Source organism: Suricata suricatta, chromosome 17 (assembly GCF_006229205.1).
Source record: "Suricata suricatta isolate VVHF042 chromosome 17, meerkat_22Aug2017_6uvM2_HiC, whole genome shotgun sequence".
NCBI classification, from domain to species: domain Eukaryota; kingdom Metazoa; phylum Chordata; class Mammalia; order Carnivora; family Herpestidae; genus Suricata; species Suricata suricatta.
Window position 1 is genome coordinate 48,508,937 of NC_043716.1, and position 22,975 is coordinate 48,531,911.

Below are 22,975 nucleotides of genomic sequence, written 5' to 3' on the forward strand. Positions count from 1 at the left end.
TATACTATCTCCCCAACTTGCCTATCAGCTCTTGCCAAGATTGGGTGTGGACATTATTTTCTTATTTTTTTATGGATACTGCTTAAAATATCACACTCATTTCTCACACGATTGATTGAAAGCTTGCATCAAACACAGAAATGATTCCTCCACATGGGCCATGTTGGAGCCTGTGTACCAAAACTCAGTTCTCTGTGACGCAGATTTTAATGGAAATTAATGATCAGGATGTTTATTAAGGTGTACCTTTGGGATCGATACTTATGAGGGAGGAGGAGAAGGCAAATTGGGGAGAGTTTCAATGGACGCCCAAAAACATCCTTTTGGATTCCAGAGGGACCTGTAGGAATTCTCTCAAGCTGGGTCGATATGGACAGGCCCATATACTTCCTCATCGATCAGTTATTGGATATGGCCCACCTAGAAAGGGATGTGACATTGGATGAGGAAGTTATTATTTTCAAGTTTATTTATCTTGAGAGAGACAGAGAAAGAGAGAATAAGTGGGAGAGCGGGAGAGAGAGAGGAAGAGAGAGAGAACCAGACAGGCTCTGTACTGTCAGTGCAGAGCCCAACATGGGGCTCGAACTCATGAACCATATTATGACCTGATCAAAATGCAGATGCTTAACTGACTGAGCCACCCAAGCGCCCCAGATGAGGGAGCTATTTGTAACTGAGGCAATCCTCGAATGGCTGACAGCTCATCAAATGAGAGACACTCAGCAGGTGAAGAGTGACCATTTCTTCCATGAAGGGGCATGTGGGTGGTGCAGCCCAGTGCCCACCCACACCAGAGGTGATGACCACTCACTACTTGGAGTGCCCTCCTTCCCCCTCTGGTGGCCTGGCTCCTACTTCTTGGTGGCCCCATTCCACAGCCCCTCACAATATGGTTTTTACTTATGTGGATTTAACAAAAACTTCACCAGTTAAAAAAAAAAGAAGGGCAGTTGTCCATATCCCCTACTTTGGATTACCTTTCTGAGTCCGAAGACAAGGTTATCAATTCCCACAGCTATATTCCTTATCTCCTGGTGGAGTTCAATTAAATGGAATTCATTATGCCAGTTGGAGAATTTGCCATCAGCAACTACAAAAGAAACAATTTTTACACAGTAGAGCACTACTTTTGACATTGTGTTGGGACACTTTCAGAGCTAAGTCCCCAAGATGCTACATAATCTAAACACTAACTAAATGCTGAGAAAATAAGGCATCATACTCAATTGTGATTTTCGCTTTCTTTTTTCTTCTCTCTCCCCATTTAAATTCAAGTTAGTTAACACACATGTAGGCTTGGCTTCAGGAGTAGAGCCCAGTGATTCATCTCTTACATACGACACCCAGTGTGCATCCCAACAAGTGCTGTCTTTAAAAAAAATTTTTTTTAATGTTGATTTATTTTTGAGAGAGAGAGAGAGAGAGAGAGAGCGAGAGAGCGCACAAGTGGGGTAAGGACAGAGAGAGAGGAAGGCACAGAATCTGAAGCAGGATCCAGGCTCTGAGCTGTCAGCACACATCCCAAAACGGGGCTCAAACTCAGAAGCCATGAGATCATGACTTGAGCCAAAGTTGGATGCCTAACCAACTGAGCCACCTAGCCACCCCAAAAAGTGCCCTCCTTAATGCCCATCACCCACTTAACCCATCCCCCCTGTCAACAGCCCTGTTTGTTCCTGTATTTAAGAGTCTCTTATGGTTTGCCACCCTCTCTGTTCTTCGGATTGTATAAATCTTTTGCCTTTTGCTTCCTTTCTCTAAGAGAGCTTTAACTGTGATTGTTTGGGACTGAAAACACAATAGCACAGAATAAGAGAGAGAAGGGAAGAAAGTCTACTCATACTCTGCAAGGTTCTCTAGAAGAACCCACCTTCCTGCACAGATGTAACTAGCCTATGTGAAGCCAAAAGTGAAGAAACTAGGAGACTGCCTTCCACAGTAAAAACTAATGAAAGGAAACACAGGTTTTGCAGGGCAGGTGCTTGGCACCGTTCAGGGAGTAGGTAAAAGGGAAATGGCAGATGTTCACGGGAAGACAGCAAAAAGCAGGAACAGAGCATCCCCCTCCCCCATCTGTGGAAATCAGCAGAAAAAACACCTGTCCTTGTAGGAGCCCCTCTGCGGTGCAGCTAGGAGACAGGGCTCCTGGTTGGCTCTGAGCTTCGCCTGTCTTCAGGGATAGAGCCCCTCCCAGGGAAGCCAAGTTCAGCCGGGTTCTTTGGCAGCCAAAGTCTACACAGACCCTGCAGGGAGCAGTGGAGAAAAGTGAGTTTGACGTGCTTGGAAATATTTAGATCTGGGATGTAAACGGCAAGGAAAATATTTACTGTTTGTTTGAATACCACAGAGGTTTGGATCCAGGGAATCTTCAGAGATGTACCAAAGGCTCCTGCCAAGGCACCAATTTAACAATTTGGTCAGTGACAAAAGGGCATCCTGTTTGACTCGTCTGAATTTAAGTAGTATGTTTCCAATCAGTGTATTAACATGTCTGTCCCATCTGTTTACAGGTTCACTTTAACCCATGAATTTAGTTTGGTTTTTGAATTTGGACAGAAGCAAAATGCTTTCCTTTGGTGGGAAGTCAGCAAGCAGGTCAGAAATAGCTGGAGGGGTTCTACCTGAGCATCGGCTACAGATTTTTCCATAAATGTCCCATGATTGGGACTGATGAGATCTATCTGTATCCTCATGCTCATGCATGGCCCTCAGTGAAAGATCTCTTGCATCCAGTTACCTGGGGTTCAGATACACTGCAGAAGGCTAAAGAGCTGTCAAAGCATATTCTCAGTCTGCAAGTTTTAATCAGGAATTCTGATAAAAGGGGAGTCTTTGTAAATGTGATTTCGAAAGTTGCATATGTGAGTCTTTTTGTTTTTCATGGACACTTCCTTCATCAGGGGCAGGGCATTCAGGACCTACAGTGCCTTCCCTCTAGCTTTCTATTCATGTTGGCACACTGCAGAGTGGGAACTGCTTACTTTAAAGGGAAGTGTGAAGAAGGGAAGTGTGAAGAAAAACATATCAGCCATGCACACAAGACGTATGTGTATACATCTGGAGGAGAAACAGACAAGAAATGAGATTGGCATCAGAACGTTCCCCACAGGACTCTGGTAAGAGATTGGCTGGGACAGCTTTCTGCCTTCAGATAACACACCAGGCAGAGAACACTGCAACCGTTTTTCAACTTTCAGCAAAGCAGATTTTGTGATTTTTTTTCCAGTTATCTCTTCTATTGTCTCCCCCCACCTTTGACAATTTTTCTTTGAATGAAACCCCTTTTGCTTTACTGCGAAGCCAATTCCTCCTGCATAATCAGCATGGGGAATGAACAGCTGCTTCTCAGTCATTGGCCAGAGCTGCATTTCAATTCTTTGTACAGCTGTGAAACCGAATTCCTATTCAGAATTTTATGACTGTTAGCGAAGCAGAGAGACTGTTCTCGTCTCCCTGGTAATGGAGGTTTTGTGCTCCTCTTTCTTTTCAGACGCTTCCCCTTTCTCCATCTTTCCTGACTATTGCCCCACATTTGTGGGATTCCAACTACATGTGATGTCTGCTGATGAAACTTTAAATATTTAAGATCCTTTGGTCAATTTCTCCCTGAGTCAAAAAGAAAGTGATCCCACTTCTCCAAACCACTTCACAATTTGGTGGAGAAAGTGTCATAATTCCTGAGTGGTTATTCTGACATAACAACTCTTTTCACTTTTCATCTCGTTAGTTGTACATGGGTCATAGGACTGACTGCAGTGGGAAAGATTCAAACATGCTAAATTTTATATTTACTAATGAACTAATTTGCATGGAGACCATCAGAGAAGTACTCATTTGATATATAACAGCTTAGAACTGAAAGAGATCTGCAATATAATTAGCCCTACTGATTCCTTTCATTTTGGAGGAAGAAAACCAAGAGAGAGAGGTAAAGTAATTTTTTTAAGTTCGATAACTAGTCTCTGGTGTAGCTTAGAGTTCATTTCTCCATTTCAGTAGCTTCTTGCTCTTTAACAAATGGTCACCTGAAATCAAGAAAAGGGACATTGGAAACTGAACTAAGAGAGCTCCATGTTGTCATTCTGTGGGCCACAAGAATAATTATCCCACTCCCTGGATCACACAGGTGTTCATCTGGTAAAGATTTATACATTAAATATAACACTTTGTTCACCTCTGAAGTTCAAATCTTTCTGGGAGGTATGCATTTTATGCTATTTAGGCTCATAAACAATCTGAGAGTAGATTTGGGTAAGGTGATGAGAGGGGACGCATGAGGAATTTTTTTCAGTGTTATTTAATTCAAACTTAATAACGCAATGTTAGTGACTGTGCATCAAGCTCAATGTCCAAATGTCTGTGTGATGTTCAGACCTCTAAATAAGGAGTGAAGGAGGTTCCTTGAACTTATGAACTTTCTTACACACACACTCAATATCCAGTGGTGATGCATACGTACAGAAAAACCATATTTTAAACTCTTGTTTGAAAACAAAGTAAAACAAAACAAAACATTGAGATACACACAGCTGTTAGCAGCCTATAGCAATTCTGACATACTTGAAGACACATGTTATGAAGTCCTACTCTTTGGGTAGGGAAAATTCTTCATTTAGTCCTGAACTGTTCTCTCTAGGCCCCCTCCTCTCTATTGTTCTTGATGGTTCCTGCCTCAGGCATCTGGGAGCTCCTTTTTCATCCACTATTCCCCATGACCTGAATGAAGTAGGTATTGTGGACTCTACTTGGTCCTGGTGAGAGCACTAATCTTTTTAATTTATTTATTTTGTGAAGTTTATTTATTTTGAGAGAGAAAGAATATGAGAGGGGGGAAAGCAAAGAGAGGGAGAAAGAGAATCCCAAGCAGGGCTCTGAGTTGTCAGCACAGAGCCAGATGCAGGGTTTGATCTCATGAACCATGAGATCATAACCTGAGCCCGGATCAAGAGTCGGGCGCTTAAGTGACTGAGCCACCCAGGCACCCTAACTCAGCATCAATGTTAAAGCTCAGGAAATCAAGTCTTTTTAGCCTGGATTCATAGTATCTTTAGTGGTACAATTTTATCCATAATGAATATACCTCTTAATCTTTTGTTTCTAGACAATTCCAATTGCTAGTAACTGTATTTGAAGTGTCATCATAGAAATTTTCTCCGAGTCTGATTTATTCACTTGCTTCCTTCTCTGCTTCCCTTTAATCCAGTCTTAGCCATCTCTACACCATCAGGAAGATTATGTTTGAAGGTCATTCCCTTGATCTGATCTTTATCTTATGGATGTGCATGTGTGCATTTCCCAAGAATCTTTGTGTTTTTGCCATTCAGAGCCTTCTTTAATTTATCTCTATTACCTGGTATGCAGAAGCAAATTATCCAGTCCTGTTGCTGATCTCTGTATAGTCTATTTACCTCAATTTGTGCTTCAAAACAAGCTAGTTTTGATCTGTCCTCATCTCTTTTTTGCTACAGATTGCTAAGAGAGCCATTAGTTGAAAACAGATGATGTTACTCTCATTTTTATTCATCTTCTATATAAGAACTATAAACTCAGTTGCATAAGGTCTAATCTTCCTTTCTAGGTGCAGCCATTCTACCAAATATTTTGCCATGGAATACCATGGACTGGACCGCCCTCTTTCCAGCTTCATCTATTGGTTTCTCTGCTTTTTGCTGACTGACCAGTAAGCCAATGTCACAGATTTAAGCTTTATGCCATATTAACATCCCACTTCAAAATATCAATTTCAAAAATAGTCAGGTAATATTAGGTACTATACTAGACAAACCTTGTAATTTCAGAGCTTTAGCACTATGATGATTTATTTCCAGGTCATATCATGGTCCCATAGTGGCTACTTCTGGTCACACAGCATTACATGGGGTCATTCAAGGACTCAGTTCCTTCCATATTGTAATTCTACACTATTGTAGATTCTCAGACCCTTCTCATTTCAGGAACAGATGGGGAAAGAGAGGAAGGATCACTTGTTTGATTTTTCTTATGAGCTGGGCTGTAAAATTGTCAACACCATTTTGGTTCTCATTCTATTGGCCAGAATTAAGTCATATGGCCACATCTGATTGCAGAGGGTGATAGGAAATATATTCTTGTTGTGTGTTTCCAATGGGAGAAGGTAATGGATTTTGGTGCAGTCTCTGTCACACCAAAGAACACAGATTTGTGTATATGAGTACACCAGAAACCAGCTAAACTATGCTATGTAGCATTGCTTAGGGCTCTATGAACTATTATTGACAGTTATTGAAAATTTAGCAGCAAACACACTATTTATAGCATGGTATTGATATGCAAATGATTTAAAATAGTGATGGGTTTAAAGTATCATAGATAAGAAGTTAATAATGTATACAAGTAAATCACTGAGTACTCACCAAATATCAGACATTGTGTTAGGTGCCAGGCAAATGCAGATCAAAGGATAAATTCTTGTCCTTAAAGAGCTCTCAGTATCCTAGGGGAGACAAACACGTATACATATACCTAAAATATTATTTTTTCTATAAGAATATAAATGTGTTATAGGACCACAGAAAAGAGAACTGTTATGTCCTGGTCTTATAAAAAAGTAAATAGAGACAGTGATGAAAAGTCAGCAATTATTAAGAATGTCCTGCTATGGTGGTTTGCTTTGCTATACAAATGTCCTATCTCATTAAGTAAGGAAGATTCCTAGGCGTGGGTTATCAAAATGTTAAACGTGCTTCACTGAAGAAGTAAAAGCCAAAAGTGTCGCTCAAAAAGGTCAGCGGTTTTCCTAGTTCAACGTTTTGGAGAAGAAATCCTGAAATCTTAAAATCTAAAATAGTGTTCAAACTAAGAAAATCAGCAAAACCTTTCGGTGGTTGCCATTGTTGATGTTGAAGAGGGACTGGAATGAATAAGTTAATGGTCCAAAGTTTGTTTTTGAGATGCCTGCAATATGGCACTTGGGCAGCCTCCCATGGTGCTAGGTCCCTGTTGGGTCTGATGAAGGCAGACATTCATTAAGCCTTTCACCACCAATGGTTGGAAGCCATCCACTTCATGCGAGTAGACAACCACAAGCATTTCATTCCGTATATCAGTACCAGAAGCTAGAAGCATGGAATGCACACACTATGCTTTGAACCTCATAATTGTTCCTTGTAATAATAAATTTTACATTTGAACCTGTGAGTTATCAAGGAAAAAGAAACACAAAGCCACTTTGGTTAAAGGAATAGACTTAAAATAACAGGAATTATGGAGATGGAAAAATACCACTTTTCTTTGTTGGCCCAAGGATTTATGTTTGGGGAAAATATGATTCAGAGGTGATGGCCTTTTTTGGACCTTAACACACTGTAAGGCCGTTTGCGTCCCTGACAATGGATGGTGTGTAAATTCTGGGAGGGGGGATTTGAAGGACACGGTGGCAGGAACAAAAAAGAGTTGAGCTCAGGCAGCTTGATATTTGCAAATGGGAAATTCTGGATTCTTTCTGTAGAAAATTTATTATGAACTTGTCTTCAGTTTTTACTAGAGAGTGAGACAAATTGCCGTGCTTTAAACTAGAATATGAATATTGTTGAAAGTGATATATCCCTACAAACAACAGTTTTTTCCCCAGCCAAGTTGTTAGACTCAACTCATGCTTATCAGATTCTGAGCCTTATACAAATGAACTCCAGATGGGAGAAACAGTCAAATATTTAAACATTGGAGATCCCATGACAAAAGAATCAAGAAAAAAAATCCCCCCCTAAATTTCCAGAGGAGAGAAATTAAAAGGAAAAAGTTGACAGTTGGAATTCCAATATATTTTAACATTTCATATGTAAAAAGTTATTTTATATTCAAAAACAAATTACTGATTACCAAAACAGTTGTATCAAACAGGGGAAGGAGTTTTTCTCTTTTCTTAGTGTTTCATGCAGGTTTATAAAAAAAGAATTAACTAATCATATATATCAGATAAACTGGTCAATGTTATAGCTAATTTGTATGTGAACAAACATACAAATGAAAAATGTTCAATTGTGCTAATTAAATCATTACATTGAGGTTACGTTTTACCCGTTGAATTATAATAAACATCAAAAGAAAATTGTGAGATCCAGCATTATGGAACTGATTTTCTTTCATTGTTGATGATATTATAAGTTTGTGAAAGTGTTTTGGAATGCACCTTGACATATTGTGTACTTGTTGATTGAATGAGCTGGGTTCAGAGGTGTGAAATTATGAAATCGTTGTATTTTTCTTCCACAACAGCCTGTTAAAGTTCTGTGCTAAATCTTCTTTCCTTGTTCCTGGACAGAAACTTCTTGCAAACTCATTCTCAGACATACAAAAGTCCAAATTGAACTTAAGAAACAAAAGAAAATGCTAACTCCTTCATTATGTTATCCTATCTTAAGCTTCTCCCCTCACTTGAAAACCTAGAGTGGAGAAGGGGGATACTCCACTATTTTCTACCTTCTTCTTCATTCTTTATTTCTTACTTAGCATGTAGTTTCCTGGCCCCCTTTGATGATTTAGAGTCAGAGAGGAGAAATCAGGGCTTAAAAGTTATTTATTTGTTGGTAAAATTGTAATCTGGGACCAGTGCTCTATGGTGGAGGTAGATACCTAAATACTGGTCTTTCTGACTTGAGTATGTTTTGAGTTCTTCACATAACCTAGTGAAAACTACCCTTAATACTGTTCACTGGTTTGAGCAAGACCCCAACTGTCAGGCTGTGTGGGATACCTCTTGTGTTTAGATTTTTCAGATGAGAGCCAGCCTCTTGGTTTTTCAAATTCTTCAAATATCAAGATCTGAGTTTCCTCACTTGGCCTGAAGTTGCTTAAGAATGCATAGTGGAGCAAAGGAGAAATGCCGGACTTACAGCTTCTCTCTTCTCTAAAACATTATCAATCTACCAAATGCATTCTTCACATTTCTTATTAAAGAGAAGGTAGGTAGGTGATAGGTTATTGGGAGCTGACCTGCTTTTGGCAACCCCCTTCGTAGGTCATGCATAAATGATCATCTCTCTACAGAGAATCCTTGCTCTCTACAAGTATCTGCCATACAACTCTTCGATTTTCATGTCCCAGCCCAAATGGGAAGAATGAAAGAAGTTCTGCTTAGACTTGACATATATAAATTGTTTCTTCAAGATTTTCCACGCATCTTAAAGTATAGCAGAAATAGGGGCACCTGGGTGGCTCTGTAAGCTAAGCATCTGACTCTTGGTTTTGGCTCATGTTGTGACCTCATGGTTCTTGGGATTGAGCCCCAGGCTGGGCTCTGCCCTGACAACACGGAGCTTGCTTGGGATTCTCTTTCTCTCTTTCTCTCTCTCTCTCTCTCTCTCTCTCTCTCTCTCTCTCTCTCTCTCTGCCTCTCTCTTTCTCTCAGTCTCTCTCTCTCAAAATAAGTAAATAAGCATTTAAAAATATAGAAGAAATAAGCCTCAATTATGTAAAAGCTATATGCATTAAGATAGCCATTATATATGAATTATAAAACTATACAATTCCAAAGTGGTAATGTGCATGTAGTCCAATGTCCCACAATAGGAAGATGGTTAAGGAAGTTAAAGTAAAGTATATCTATATTAAGGAAAACCATGCTATGAAAATAATGGTAACAGACTATGTTCTCATGTGGAGAAGGAAAACTCAACATGAAGTAGGAAATGCAAGACACAAAATTGCATTCATGTAAGTTACTTATTAAGCCATTTTGGCTCGTTTTAGTTTTTTAACCACGCCTCTGTGACTTGTACTTTGATAACCTTGAGGAGGTTATTTAAAACCTCAAACTCTTCTCTCTAAAAAGAAGAAAGCATTTGCTATTGTTGTCACGAGACTTACCTGAGCTAATGCAAACCAAGTGTTACCTAGGCACTTAGTAATTACTCAGAAGGCTCTGTTAAAATCCTGGAAAGGAGACACAGAAATTAGGACAGGAATGGGGTTAAAATGGTAAGATCTCTTTCACCTTATTTGTAATCTTCCGTTAGTGATGTTATATTACTTCCAGAATTAAAAATAGACTCAGAGAACCTGAGCAATATATTGGGGATACCAGCCCACAAACTCCAAGGACTAACACATAAACTGGAATTTGCACCAAATTGAGGCTTCCTCACACTCTGTGGACAAATCTCACCCTATTGTGATAACCAGTTTGGAAAAGATTTTGCTCATTCCAATCATTTGGCATTTTCCAGCAATCTTTGATGGTCTGGTATCATTTCATTAGACTTAAGAAATATGCTGAAGTCTTAACCTTGCTTTCTCCCCAGTCCTTTTATGTCAAAAAGTAATAAAACCCAAACAAAATATTTCAGAAACAAACCAAGGCTAATATCCATCCACTTTGCGGTCGTTTGATAAAAAAGGAAGATTACAATCTCCTGAAGTAGGGTTTAATTCAAACAAGAGAATATAGCTTGGCAAATATTTCAGTGATTTTTATTATAGTTTTTTATTATGTGTCTTCATTGGTTGGGATACAATCTCCAAAAATCTGAGATATTAAAATAAACTACTTCTGAAGGTTTGCAGATAAACTCTTGCCCTATACCTTGCCATGCTTTTATTTACTGCTATTTGCTCTAATGAAACTGCATGCATTATTTCAGACTAAGAAGAAAGCCAACAATAAATGGCATTTTAAAAGGGATGAAAAGGTTGAAAATCCAAAAGGACTTAGCTGAATGGATCTTAGATAGGACCTTGACCCAGAAACATATAATTGATTAACATAAGCTTGTCTCTTAAAGACTAAATGAAACTGACTTTTCAATATTTATTTTCTATGTTGCTTTGTACTGCTGCTTCTGGTGAAAACTGGTCAACTTGCCCAACCAATAATAAAAATAATTCATATTCTCTTATTTGATGGGAAGTTTGAGCAATGACAACTATGTCTTGCCTCATCGTTACACAATGATAAATGATTCAAAATAAACCCTAAAATAAAAACATGTCAAACAGAATATTTAAGAAATTTCTTCCATTGATCTTTTATTACTTAAAGAAAATATGTTGAGCCTTGGTTGGAACTTTGTGGTCAACTACTTTTTAAATGAACCCAGAATTGGGGCTAGTGATTTATTGATATTTCAGATTTTTAGAGATTTGAGAGCATTGGTGTATCAGTCAACTTTTACTAGAAAATAACACAAGAACTCAGTGGCGTGTATCTGTAAGCATTTGTGTCACACATATCTGCATGGCAGTTGGTGGGGTTGGGGGACTTCACTGGTCGTGGCTGGGATCAGCTGGACCTAGAGCACCAGCCACAGATTCAGATCAGGTTAGTTTAATGTGTTTTCATCATATGGAACCAGTAGAAGGAATGGGGAATTCCCCCATATAGGGAGATGGAAGGTCTCAAAGAGCATGAGAAAGAATAAAGGAGGCCTCTCAAGGTCTAGGCTTGGAGCTTACACTCCTATTATTTTAAGTTACATGCTGATGGGGTGGAGAATTACACTCCTCTCATAGAGATTGGGGAAGAGCGGAGTGACTGTTTCTGAGTAACAGTCTAATTATTGTAAATACGAACCAGTGCATATCATACTTTACATCCCTAAAATGATGTCACAAATACATCAGCCTAATCACCAAATTCTCCTGCTTTTTCCTCAATATCACGTCTGTCTCTTCACTGCTCTACATTTTGTTTCTTTTGGTTATGTGTTCAACAGATTTTCTTTGTAATAATGGCCTCCTTCCCTGTTTCCCACAACTTCACTTTGTCTTCTATAATACTGTCCTTGTTAACTTGGTAACATAAAACTTGGGCATATTGCTCCTCCTTTCATAATTTAATGATTCCATATCACGACACATGGGCAAATTTTCTTCACATGGATTTAATGACCCTGTCAGTCTAATTGTCTCCTTTATACTCAGCTTCTCTCCTAACTAATTTCCACATTACAGTTTAGAGATCCACAATCCTCCCATGATCTCTTGCACCACCATGCCCCTGCTCCTGCCATACCATCCATCTGTATCACTGACTTTCATGCCGATGGGACAGAGTCCCCATTGCCTTCCTCTAGCCCATGCCTGAAGCTGTATCAGTCAGGCGAGGCCAATTTATAAAGCAATTACAAACAACACTGGCTTATAACCACAAAGGTTTATCTCTTGCTCACAATATACTTCCATTGCTGATTGACTTTGGAACTTTCATTGCAAGACCCAGACTGACGAGGTAGCCATCTGAGCAGGAAGGGATCCATGCCTCTACCGTTCCCAATTCATTGGCTAAAGCAAGGAGAGGAACACCTCAACATGAGCTAGTGAGTATTTTGAAGAATAGGAAAATATGCGACAGAAGCTGTGCTTTCGTCTTTCTCCTAGACTTACAGATTCCTTCCACCATGTAAAACAATTAATATTTGTATTATTTATTTAAAGAAACACACACATGTACAATATATATGTCCTTATTGATCACCCAGTTTATTGGATAACATTTTCTACTTTCATGTTACTTCCGGTGACAGTGTTAGTAAACTTTCAGCCATCATATAACAATGATCTCCCAATAGTTTCTCTTAATATTCACCTTCCTTGCCTGCCAGCCATCACGTGAAGCTGTATGAATGACCACCAGACTTCTACTGGCAATTTCTTGAAGGCACTCAGCCTGTCACTTACACTGTTCTCAACACCCACTGCCTAGTTCCAAAGCTCCTCCCAAATTCTGAGTTTGTATTTTGGCAATGTCCCACTCTTGATATGAATATATGTGTTAGTTATGTATTGCTGTGTAACAAATTACTACAAAACTTAGCAACCTAAAACAACAAACACATATTATCTCAGTTTTGGGATGATCTAGCTAAGAATATTTCCAACTAGGATCTTGAAAGTGCCGCCTGCTTTCTTCTTTCTGCTTTTATTTAGTAAGAAGCAAAAAAGAGAGAGAAAACTAGAAGAAAGACTATTCGATTTTTTTTAAAGGTAGAGTTTTGAAGATTCTCAGGGTCTAGCAGGCTGTTTAATATGTAGGAGCAGAAGACTTGCATCAAAAAAGACTAACTAAATAAATCCATGAAAATTGAACCAGAAGAGTTAGCTGGGGCACTGAAACTACTCTGCATGATATTACAATGGTAGATACAAACTTGTCGAAACTAATAAAACATACGTAACAAGAGTAGACCCTAAAGTAAACTATGGACTTTGGGTAATGACTGTATCAGTGAAGATGCACTGATTATAAATGTACCTCACCGTGGGGACATTGTAGTGGGGAGGCTGTGCTGGTGTGGGAACAGGGGATATAGAGGCACTAACCATGCTTTCCTCTCAGTTTTGCTGAGAATCTTAAACTGCTATAAGAAATAAAGCCTATTATTTTGAAAAAGAATACTACTTTGGGGAAAAAATGTTTTTTTCAGTACAGGGGCACTTAAGTACTGAGCATTCAATTTTGATTATTATCACTGTCTCCTTTGTTCCTGACAAAATTTGGTGACTCTTGGAAGACTCTACCATGGACAGGTTTAGTAATCTGAAGGATAGAAATGAGCGGGAAATGGGGCACTGGGTGGCTCAGTCTGTTGAGCATCTGACTTCAGCTCAAGTCATGGTTTCGTGGTTCATGAGGTTTGAGCTCTGCTCTGGGCTCTTTGCTGAAAGTGTGGAATCCGCTTTGGATCTTCTGTCCACCTCTCTCTCTGCCCCTCCCCGACTCACGCTCTTCCTCTTGAAAAATAATAAAACATTGAAAAATTAAAAAAAAATGAGAAGGTAGAGATAATGATATCCTCTGAAGCCTATGGAATTTTTTTTATTCCAAATCCTACGATCCTAGATTGAGTCTTGGGATCTGGTCATTATGCGGGCATGTATCAGTTTTTGGGACCTTTCTTATTCATTTATAACAGTGTAGGAACACTGAGTATCTCCCATGGGTTGGATTCATTTGGCACCCATATGCTTCAAAAAAGAGATTATTTGGGATGTTCCTATGACAACTTTGTCAGTCATTACCCTTGAAGAGAAAGGAATCAACCATTCGGGAGATTTGACCAGCCTTTCTTTTCCTTTCTCCCCTGTGAATTTCTGCTAGTGATTTCCAGATTTCCACTTGTCCCAACAGAGATGCAAGAGAGCAGTGAGCCTGCATGAACAACAGAACAATGTGGTGATGTGGGGAAGTGAGACTCTAGAACACAATAGGAATCGATATAAAGAGAAGTCTAATATATTATTTTACTCTAGGAATATATGCAAGTAAGGAGATCTAATCCTTTAGTTACATTTAAGATGGCCTAAATTCCCTAGAAGGTCAAAGAGTAGTCTATACATTTGACTTAATGGAAGTGAACAGAACACAGGCCACTAAATGATAGAGAAAGGACTTAGTAACATCTGGGTTGACTCCACTGAACCCTACAGTTGTCTACCTGTCTGCCTTTACCCCTGGGCACTTGTAGCTAAACTGGAAACTGGCCTGGAAACTGTGTTAATTCCCTGGTTGTGAAGAAAAGCCTCTGGCTTCATCACCATCTGATACCCTGTTAGTTGTGACAATGACATCAATTGCATGTGTGGAGGAGGGTGAAGGACAGTCTTAGAGGTAGGGAATTCCATTTTGTATTTGGATGAATATTTCTTTTTTAAAATATTTATTTATTTATTTATTTTGAGGGAGAAAGGCAGACAGAGAGGGAGGGAAAGAGAGAATCCCAAGCAGGCTTCTTGCTGTTAACATAGAGCCTGATGCAGCACTCAAACTGACGAACCATTGAGTTCTTGACTTGAGTCAAAATCAAGAGTCAGTCCACCTTGCTACAAATGGCCATATTTCTTTCTTTCTCATTGCCATGTAGTACTCCATTGTGTATATATACCACATCTTCTTGACCCATTCATCAGGTGCTGGACATCTAGGCTCTTTCCATGATTTGGCTGTTGTAGAAAGTGCCGCTATGTAGCAAAGTGGATGGACCTCGAGGGTATCATGCTAAGCGAAGTAAGTCAGGTGAAGGAGGACAGATTCCATATGTTTGCATTCATAGGTCTAACAGGAGAAACCTAACAGAGGACCATAGGGAGGGGAAGGGGGAAAGAGAGTTGGGGGAAGAGAGGGACGCAAAACATGAGAGACTATTGAATACTGAAAACGAACCCGAAGGCTGAAGGGGGAGGGGGAAGATGAAAAGGGAGTGGTGGTAATGGAGGAGGGAATTTGTGGGGAAGAGCTCTGGGTGTTATATGGAAACCAATTTGATAATAAACTATTAAAAAAATCAAGAATCAGGTGCTTAACTGACTGAGCCACCCATGCATCCCTGATTGACCCTTGCTTATTCTCAACATTTGAGCTTATAAGAGAAAATCAAAGAGGAGCATTCTTTCTTCTAGTAAAACAAATGCTTTAATTCTCTGAAGAATATAAATGAGAAGGGAAATGATTTACTGCTTGAGCATTTATTCTTGTCAAGGTAACAGAGTCTAGATTTGATTAAAATAATAGCCATACAAAACCTCTAGTCTTTCTTATTGATGTACAGCCTTTGTCATAAACACACAGAGAAACAAATAAACAAACAAAACAAAATACTAGACACTGCAAAGCCATGGTCATCATTCATTCTGCATTCTGGTGGACCATCTCCCAGCACGACCTCAGTTATAAGGTCATGAAATGTGCTAGAGTTGGTGGAGAAAAGCTTGTGTCTTTGAAATTTAAGAGCACTTTTTATTCCCTCTGGTAGTCTTTCTGAAATTCTGTGAATAGAACTTACCTAGTTTGGTTCTTCATTACTTGGAAATCCTGCATAGTTTTTCTTGGAAGTGACCTGATGGAAAAAATTAAAAATGTTTTAGGAGAGCTATTAATTCTGGGTGAAAGTTTTTTTTCTAGAGGCCTTTTATTTTTATTTAGACACAGGTCAAGAACATGTATGAGAATAATATTAGCTTATCCAACATGGTATTGCTTTTATTAGAATTTTAAACCATAGCTATATGCATTGATGAGCCTGACTCTGTTTCAATGATTGTCTTTCTGTCTCCTTAACTTTCAGAAGATAACACGTTGAAAGTTTTTCATGATATTTTGCTTCAAGTGGCATATTAGTGCCTTTAAAATTTTTTAAATGTTTTTTTATTTATTTTTGAGAGACAGAGAGAGACAGCGTGAGCAGGGGAGGTTCAGAAAGACAGGGAGACACAGAATCTGAAGCAGGCTCCAGGCTCTGAGCTAGCTGTCAGCACAGAGCCCGATGCAGGGCTTGAACCCACGAACCATGGGGTCATGACCTGAGCCAAAGGTGGATATTTAACTGACTGAGCCACCCAGGCACCCCTTAGTGCCTTTAAAAATATAAACCTGAGGATGCAGTGATACTGCCTCCAGAATTTTTCATAAAGGACGTTGAGTCCCATCTTTATTACTCCCAATGGATGTTCCTTGGTAAAGACCATGTATCAAATGTGTAATGGGTTCCCCACATTGAAAGACCAAGTTTGTCATTGGATTTGGGGCAGGGGAGAAAAAGTTATACAGGATAATAATGAGTAAACCCAAAGAAATTCCTTTTCTTCTTATTATTTTGAAATCCCATGCCATAATTCCATGTACAGTTAGATGAAGTTTAGGTGTTGAAATCTTCAACATTTCCACAAATGGGAAAACATTTTGTAAGATTTTCGTGATGCTGATATCAAAACCATGGGTTTAACAAAGAAATAGCAGGCTTCTAAAATCCAAGGAGACAGCCAAATAATGGGATGCTCTATGAGTATAAGTTAGTATCTCTACCAGAAAAATACATCCAGGAGTTAGAGTGACCATCCTACAGTTTTACAAGGCAGATGTTGTGGTAGAGGAGAAAAGATTTTGGAGTAAGGTGGGCCTGGGTGCAAGTTATTAATAGCTTTCCCTTCAACAGATTTCTGAATCTCTCCAAACAGAAATTAAAAAGATCGGGGAAAGCAAAATATCTAGAGGGGCTCATCAGGGTTAACTGTCTTCCATTTGCATTGGTGTCTGTGTGGGTGAGGTTTATATTTAATTTGCTAATGTCAGTTGCCAGAAGATATTCATCTTGGGGAACACAGTTTTCTCCATGCACACACAAGCTCAGTAATGATACAGAAACTGTTACCCTCCAAGAAGACTACAAAACACTTAAGGTAAATTTTAACCTGTTTGAAGGGAGCTGTGAAATGGTAGAAAGAAAAACAGTCACCCAGTATCCTGACTCCTGTACCTGGCAGGTCCCTAGCTTCTTTATTTGCATGATGATGCCTACCTGGCAGGGAGGACATGACAATTTAGTGAGATAGATTATTCAAATGCCTAGAATGTAGTAGGTGCTTAACAAAAGTCCACTATGGAAAATACAACAACAGCTAATTATCACGGAATGAAAATGAAGGACACCTATCCTCCTGATGCATTGTTAGCGAGGCAAGGACACCTGAGCACTTCGGTGTGCCTATGCTGTTTTCCCTTGATTATATGGATTCCCCTGTTTTAATTTTCCTAGGATAGTATGTGTCGACATTGCATTAATTCTTTCTCTTCTGCTGGATGACTTGTTACAAGAGTATTTACTGTTATCTCATTACAACCCTAGACATGGGTGACTTCTGTCCGATGTCTCTGATACAATCAAGCATGTCCCAACAGGTTTCATTTTTTTCCCCCCTACGTTGCTAAATGCAGATTGTGACCTGTTCTCCTCTGGTTAGCATGTTCCCACAAGAAAAGACTTTACTAGTATCATCTGGTTCAATATAAGATTGATGTGCTATTTTCCTTACTCAGAGACGATGGCAGGTCCCCAAATAGCTCACGATGTGTGATTTTGATTGTTTTTCCAGGAGTGAAATGTGTTTTGTATGAATGATTCATATACACTCAACCTGGTGCGCCTTGAGGTTGTTCCTTGAGACCAAAGACACATTTTTGAGGGAGATGTTACAGGTCACGTGTGGGGTGAGGGTTAAGTTGACATATGTATGCATGGAGTTCATGCTAGAGAGTAATTATTAGAATTTTTGTCTCCAATACAAAGGGTTCTAACAAAATTTATGCTAGCTTTTAGTTAGTTTAAAGTCAGTAACCGGGATACAAATTATGTAGGAAAAATCCCATAGAAATAAGCTAATTATAATAACTGAATATGATCTTTCTGATTTCTGAATCTTTCTGAAGATTCACTTTCATATTCCTTCATGTTTAAGTCATGAAAAACTTTTATGATCCTTTAATAAACCTGACATTCCCCTGAACCTTGAAAGGATTTGGTTTGTTACCCTATTTTGAAACCTGAATGAAAAGAAACTAATCATTATAAAATGCTTTTCACGTACTGTAGGATGTGGCATTATCTGTGCTTCACATCACTTAGAAGGAAAACAAGGAACAGAATTATCATATTTACCAATAAAACAAAGGTAAAGAAATAAGTAACAATGCCAAAAATAGGCAATTATTTGTGCCTTTTTTTCTAGTAGTTTTTTAAAATGAAAACAGAAAAGACATGAAAGCAGTATCATAGTTTTAGAACCCTGAATAGTTCCAATTTCCAACAGCTTATAGCAGTAGAAGTTCTTATATTTTGTACTTACACTTGAGTTCTTACTCCAATACTGCTTTCATGGCTGTGGTGGCTGATAATGGAACATTCATACAATTCCTATTGGTTTAGAGTCAATCAAATAAAAAATGGAGTGACTTCGTTATAATTAAGTAAATTTAACAGTGACCTATACCTTTGGAGTGCCAAAAGTCTAAGTGGAATCAGGAGAGCTAATTGTTAACAAGAAGCAGCCCAGCCAGAAGACTGTTTACAAAGAATTGTACACAGGGATATTTGGCTGAGCTTGGATTATGTTCAGCATCCCCAGATACTTAGTGTCGAGTAGCTCTAGTTTTCTTTTTTATGCTAATTTATAGCAATTGGCATGTTCTGCTTTTTTTGTTATTATTATCCAAATTTTAATTTTGGAAAAGCAAATCAAATTGCATGAGTTCTTGGAACTATTCTTTATGGAGCCTCAATGTTCAGATGTCCTGAATGTGGTGAGATTAACATTGACCTTCATAGTTGGAGACTAGCTCTTCTGGTCGAATTGTCCACATGGATAATAATACCTGGAAGCAACAAAGTTAAAAGAATAAAAATGATCTATTCCAAGGTTTCAAGACCATCTGGCACTTTTTAGTTTTTCTTCCTTCATATTTCTCCACTAGTACATTTTCTTTCAATGCAGAAACACTTTAGGATGTAGACTGATGACAGTATTGGAACTGTAAATACTCGCTTTCCTCACTTCTTCCCCCCTGCATATATGTGATAATGCTGAGAGGAAACAGTTAAAAATAATGTCTAGTTTCTTGCAACTGAGTTCACAACTTTTCAACACAGCAGCTACAGCAAGACTTGGAGAGACTTGTCCAAAAGACTCATAAAATGCCCTTAAGTATTGATTTGAAAGTGAATTTGTTTGTAGCCTTTCAGTTTTTCTGAAGAAGGGAAATTTCCTGAAATATTCACTGACTTTTCTCAGACTTGGGGTATAATGTCCTAGTTACTGAGATCCTCTGGAAATTATTGAGATAACTTGCAACTTTCCTATTCTTCCTCATGCAGAAGTGAAATAAACAAGCATATCTTTTATGATGTGGTTGTGGGAACACTTGAATGTATTGACCGATCTCTTAAAGAAGTGAGGTGTCAAGAATGTCCTTTTTTAAGATGCTGATATCTGATATTTTCTCCCAAATAAACATAATGATAGAGCTTAGACATCCTAAAAGTTCACTGTTGTGCCTGACCACTTTATTATTCTAAATCAAGTTTTCTCAACCTTGGCCCTATTGACATGTTGGGTCAGATAAGTCTTTACTGAGGGGGTGGATGTCAGGTACATTGTGGGATATTTAGTAGCATCTTTGGCCTTTACCCACTAAATGCCAGGAGCCCCCTCCCCCGAAAATATAACTAATGTCTCTTGACGTTGCCAAGTGGTCCTTGGGGGGAAATTGCCCTTGGTTCGGAACCATTGCTTTAAGTCTTGAAAAAAAAAAAACCATGCCAAACAGAAAGACATTAATACTTCCAAGGTTTAAATGTTATCTAGGATATTACACCTGTCCATCTATCTATGTATCTATGTATCTCTCTCTATATGTATATAGATATATAGATATAGATCTTGTTCCTTGATCAGGAACAAGGTAAGAATGTAAGAATGTTTGCTCTAACCATTCTTATTCAATAGAACATATAACATCTATCTATCTACTGAATATATATATATATATATACATCTGTGTATTTCATATACAATTCTCTAAGCTCTTTGGCCTTCTAAAAGAAACTGAGGATTAACGTAAAAATAGTCTTATAATTCTTGCAGAATGCAAGATGTGTCTATTTTGAAAACTGATTTTAATGTCTGGGGTACTTGTTCATGATCGACAGAAATCATTTCTTGCCTTCTACGCATCACCTGTGGGATCTCAGATCTTAGCTGGGGAAGAGTGTGTTGCTGGGCTCATATCAGTACTTTTCAGTGTGTTCAGTGGTCGTACAATCTTATGTGCAGCTGTCCTCAAGAGCTAGCCAACAAGTACCTCACTAGGACAAGTTTCCTGTCTCCTTCCAACACCTTTTCCCCCCCTTTCATGCTATAGGCATACCGATCTTGGTGAGAGAGCTCACTCAGGAGTAGTCAAGAAAGTAATATATTGAAAACAAAGCTATGTATCTGCAAGAAAGGTAATCAAGGTAAGTAAGAAGATGGAGTTTCGTTTTTATGATGTGTTAGAAAGTCATCATTGAAATATCTAGCTCTGGAGGCCAACCATTATTCACTTTGGGGGAATGTATCATGCAAAAGATCTGATTTTAGGAAATCTCACAATGACCTATGTTGTCTTGGGTGCATTACTCAGAACGTGAACCAAGTTTCGATCTACGAAGGAATGTTGACTTAACACAGCAGCTTTCTCTGAGCCAAGTTTCCTTCTTTGTAATCTCCCAAGTGTTATATTTAATCTACACTTGAAATAGAAAATATGTTAACATGGAATTTGGCCCACAGATTAATTATTTGGGCTTTCCGAACTCAGTAGAATTTACTTGCTGAGCAGTTGTCTCTGAATTTCATCTCTTTACTCAAATCTCCACATACTGAAATTCCTTTAAACTGCATGATTGAAGAGTTTTGATAACCTGAAAATAACCATTGAATAATATCACTGTACCTTTTCTCAGTGTTCCTGATCCCATGTTACTATGAATCAAAGTTTTATGGCTGAGATATGGTCACTCCAATATTTAGAGTCTCTAAAACAATTAAGGAAGAGTTAGTGTGATTTTTCACAACCTCTCCCAAGAAACAAAAGATAAAGAACAACTTTCTGACTCATTTAATGAAGCCAAAATTACCTTGATATCACAACTAGCCACAGTACAAGTAAAACAAAAATAAAAACAAAAACATATGATAGACAGTATCTCATGTGAGATTAGACCTGAAATTCCTAAATAAAAATTTAGCAACTTGAACCCAGCAATATATAAAAATAATTATGTACTATCACCTACTTGGGCTTATTCGTTGTACTATGCTAATTAAATATTCTCAAATTCATGCATTAAGCCTATAGATCAAATTGGGGAGAATGGACATTTTTACTATGTTGAATCTTCCTATTGTTGATATAATTGTCTCTCCATTTATTTAGATGTTATTTTTTCAGTATTTTAGGTTTTTTAGTGTACATTTAACATAACCACTTTCAGTGGTTTGTAAAATTTAGGTCCTATACCTATATTGTTAGATGTATACATAATAATTTCTTTCTTTTTTTTTTTTTTTTTTGAGGATGTTCTCTAATTCTTGCTTTGGGAGAATATATATATTCTATTTCTAAATAATGAGTATTTACATATATAATATACATTTATATTAAATGAGTGTTACATTTTGCGATATATTTGATCTCTATCAATAAACTAAAGAAGAAAAATTACATGATGATATCAATTGGGAGATTAAAAGGCAATATACATATATTCCCGAGAAATAAGAAATAGAGGGAGAATAACCTCAATTTGCCAGAAAACCTGTACAAAAATACAAAGAGTTATCATCAATACTTAATGGTGAAAGATAATTGAGTGCTTCTAAGATTGGGAACAAGGTAAGAATGTTTGCTCTAACCACTCTTATTCAACAGAATGCTGGAAGTTCTATCCAATGCAATAAGACAAGAAAAATAAAAGGCATATAGATTGGAGAGGAAAACTTAAAACTGTTCCTATTTCCAAATGACAAGATTGTACACATAGAAAATACCAAAGGATCTGCAAAAACAAAAACAAAAACAAAACAAACAAAACCCCCAAACTAACCCACCAAACTCTTAGAATTAATAATGAGTTTAGTAAGATCACAGGATACCGAATAATACAAAAAGCTGCTTTTCTATATATTTGCAGTGAACATATGAAAACCAAAATTAAATACAAGGTTATTTACAATCAGCCAAAAATAAAGAATTTTGAGAAATCTAACAATGTATGTATAGGAGCTGAAAACTATAAATCACTGAAAATGTTAAATGCACACTGAAAATTGCAAAACACTGATAAAAATCAAAGGACATCTAAATATATGGTGAAATAATCATGTCAACAACGGAAAGACCCAACATAGTAAAAATAAAAATACCAGTTCTTTACAATTTGATCTATCAGGCTGATGCAACTCATGTCAAAACTCCAGTAATATTTATATTTTACAGATATGGAGAAGCACAGTCTAAAATTTATATGGCAAACCACAGACCCAAAAATGGCTAAAAATAATTTTGAGCAAGAATAAATTGAGAGGGATCATCCTACCCAAAGTTAAGACTTACTGTTTGTTTACAACAATACTAGAATGTGGTCTTTTCAACAAATGGTACTAAAACAATTAAATATTGAAAGACAAATAC

At 38.0% G+C, this 22,975-nt stretch overlaps 1 long non-coding RNA gene across 4 annotated transcripts in view; it reads right to left on the reverse strand.

Annotated features, from left to right (window-relative positions):
* Positions 1 to 210: 210 nt before the first annotated feature.
* The window catches only part of LOC115283032, a 29,525-nt gene continuing 6,760 nt past the window's right edge, over positions 211 to 22,975 (reverse strand). For 3 of the 4 annotated variants that reach the window (XR_003904866.1, XR_003904864.1, XR_003904865.1), the window contains exons 2-7: positions 15,756 to 15,809; positions 9,847 to 9,912; positions 6,396 to 6,475; positions 2,102 to 2,246; positions 981 to 1,093; positions 211 to 420 (exon numbers count right to left, since the gene is read on the reverse strand). This is a non-coding gene — a long non-coding RNA (uncharacterized LOC115283032). The remainder of the gene's footprint in view (positions 421 to 980; positions 1,094 to 2,101; positions 2,247 to 6,395; positions 6,476 to 9,846; positions 9,913 to 15,755; positions 15,810 to 22,975) is intronic. The other variant, XR_003904867.1, reaches the window with a different exon arrangement.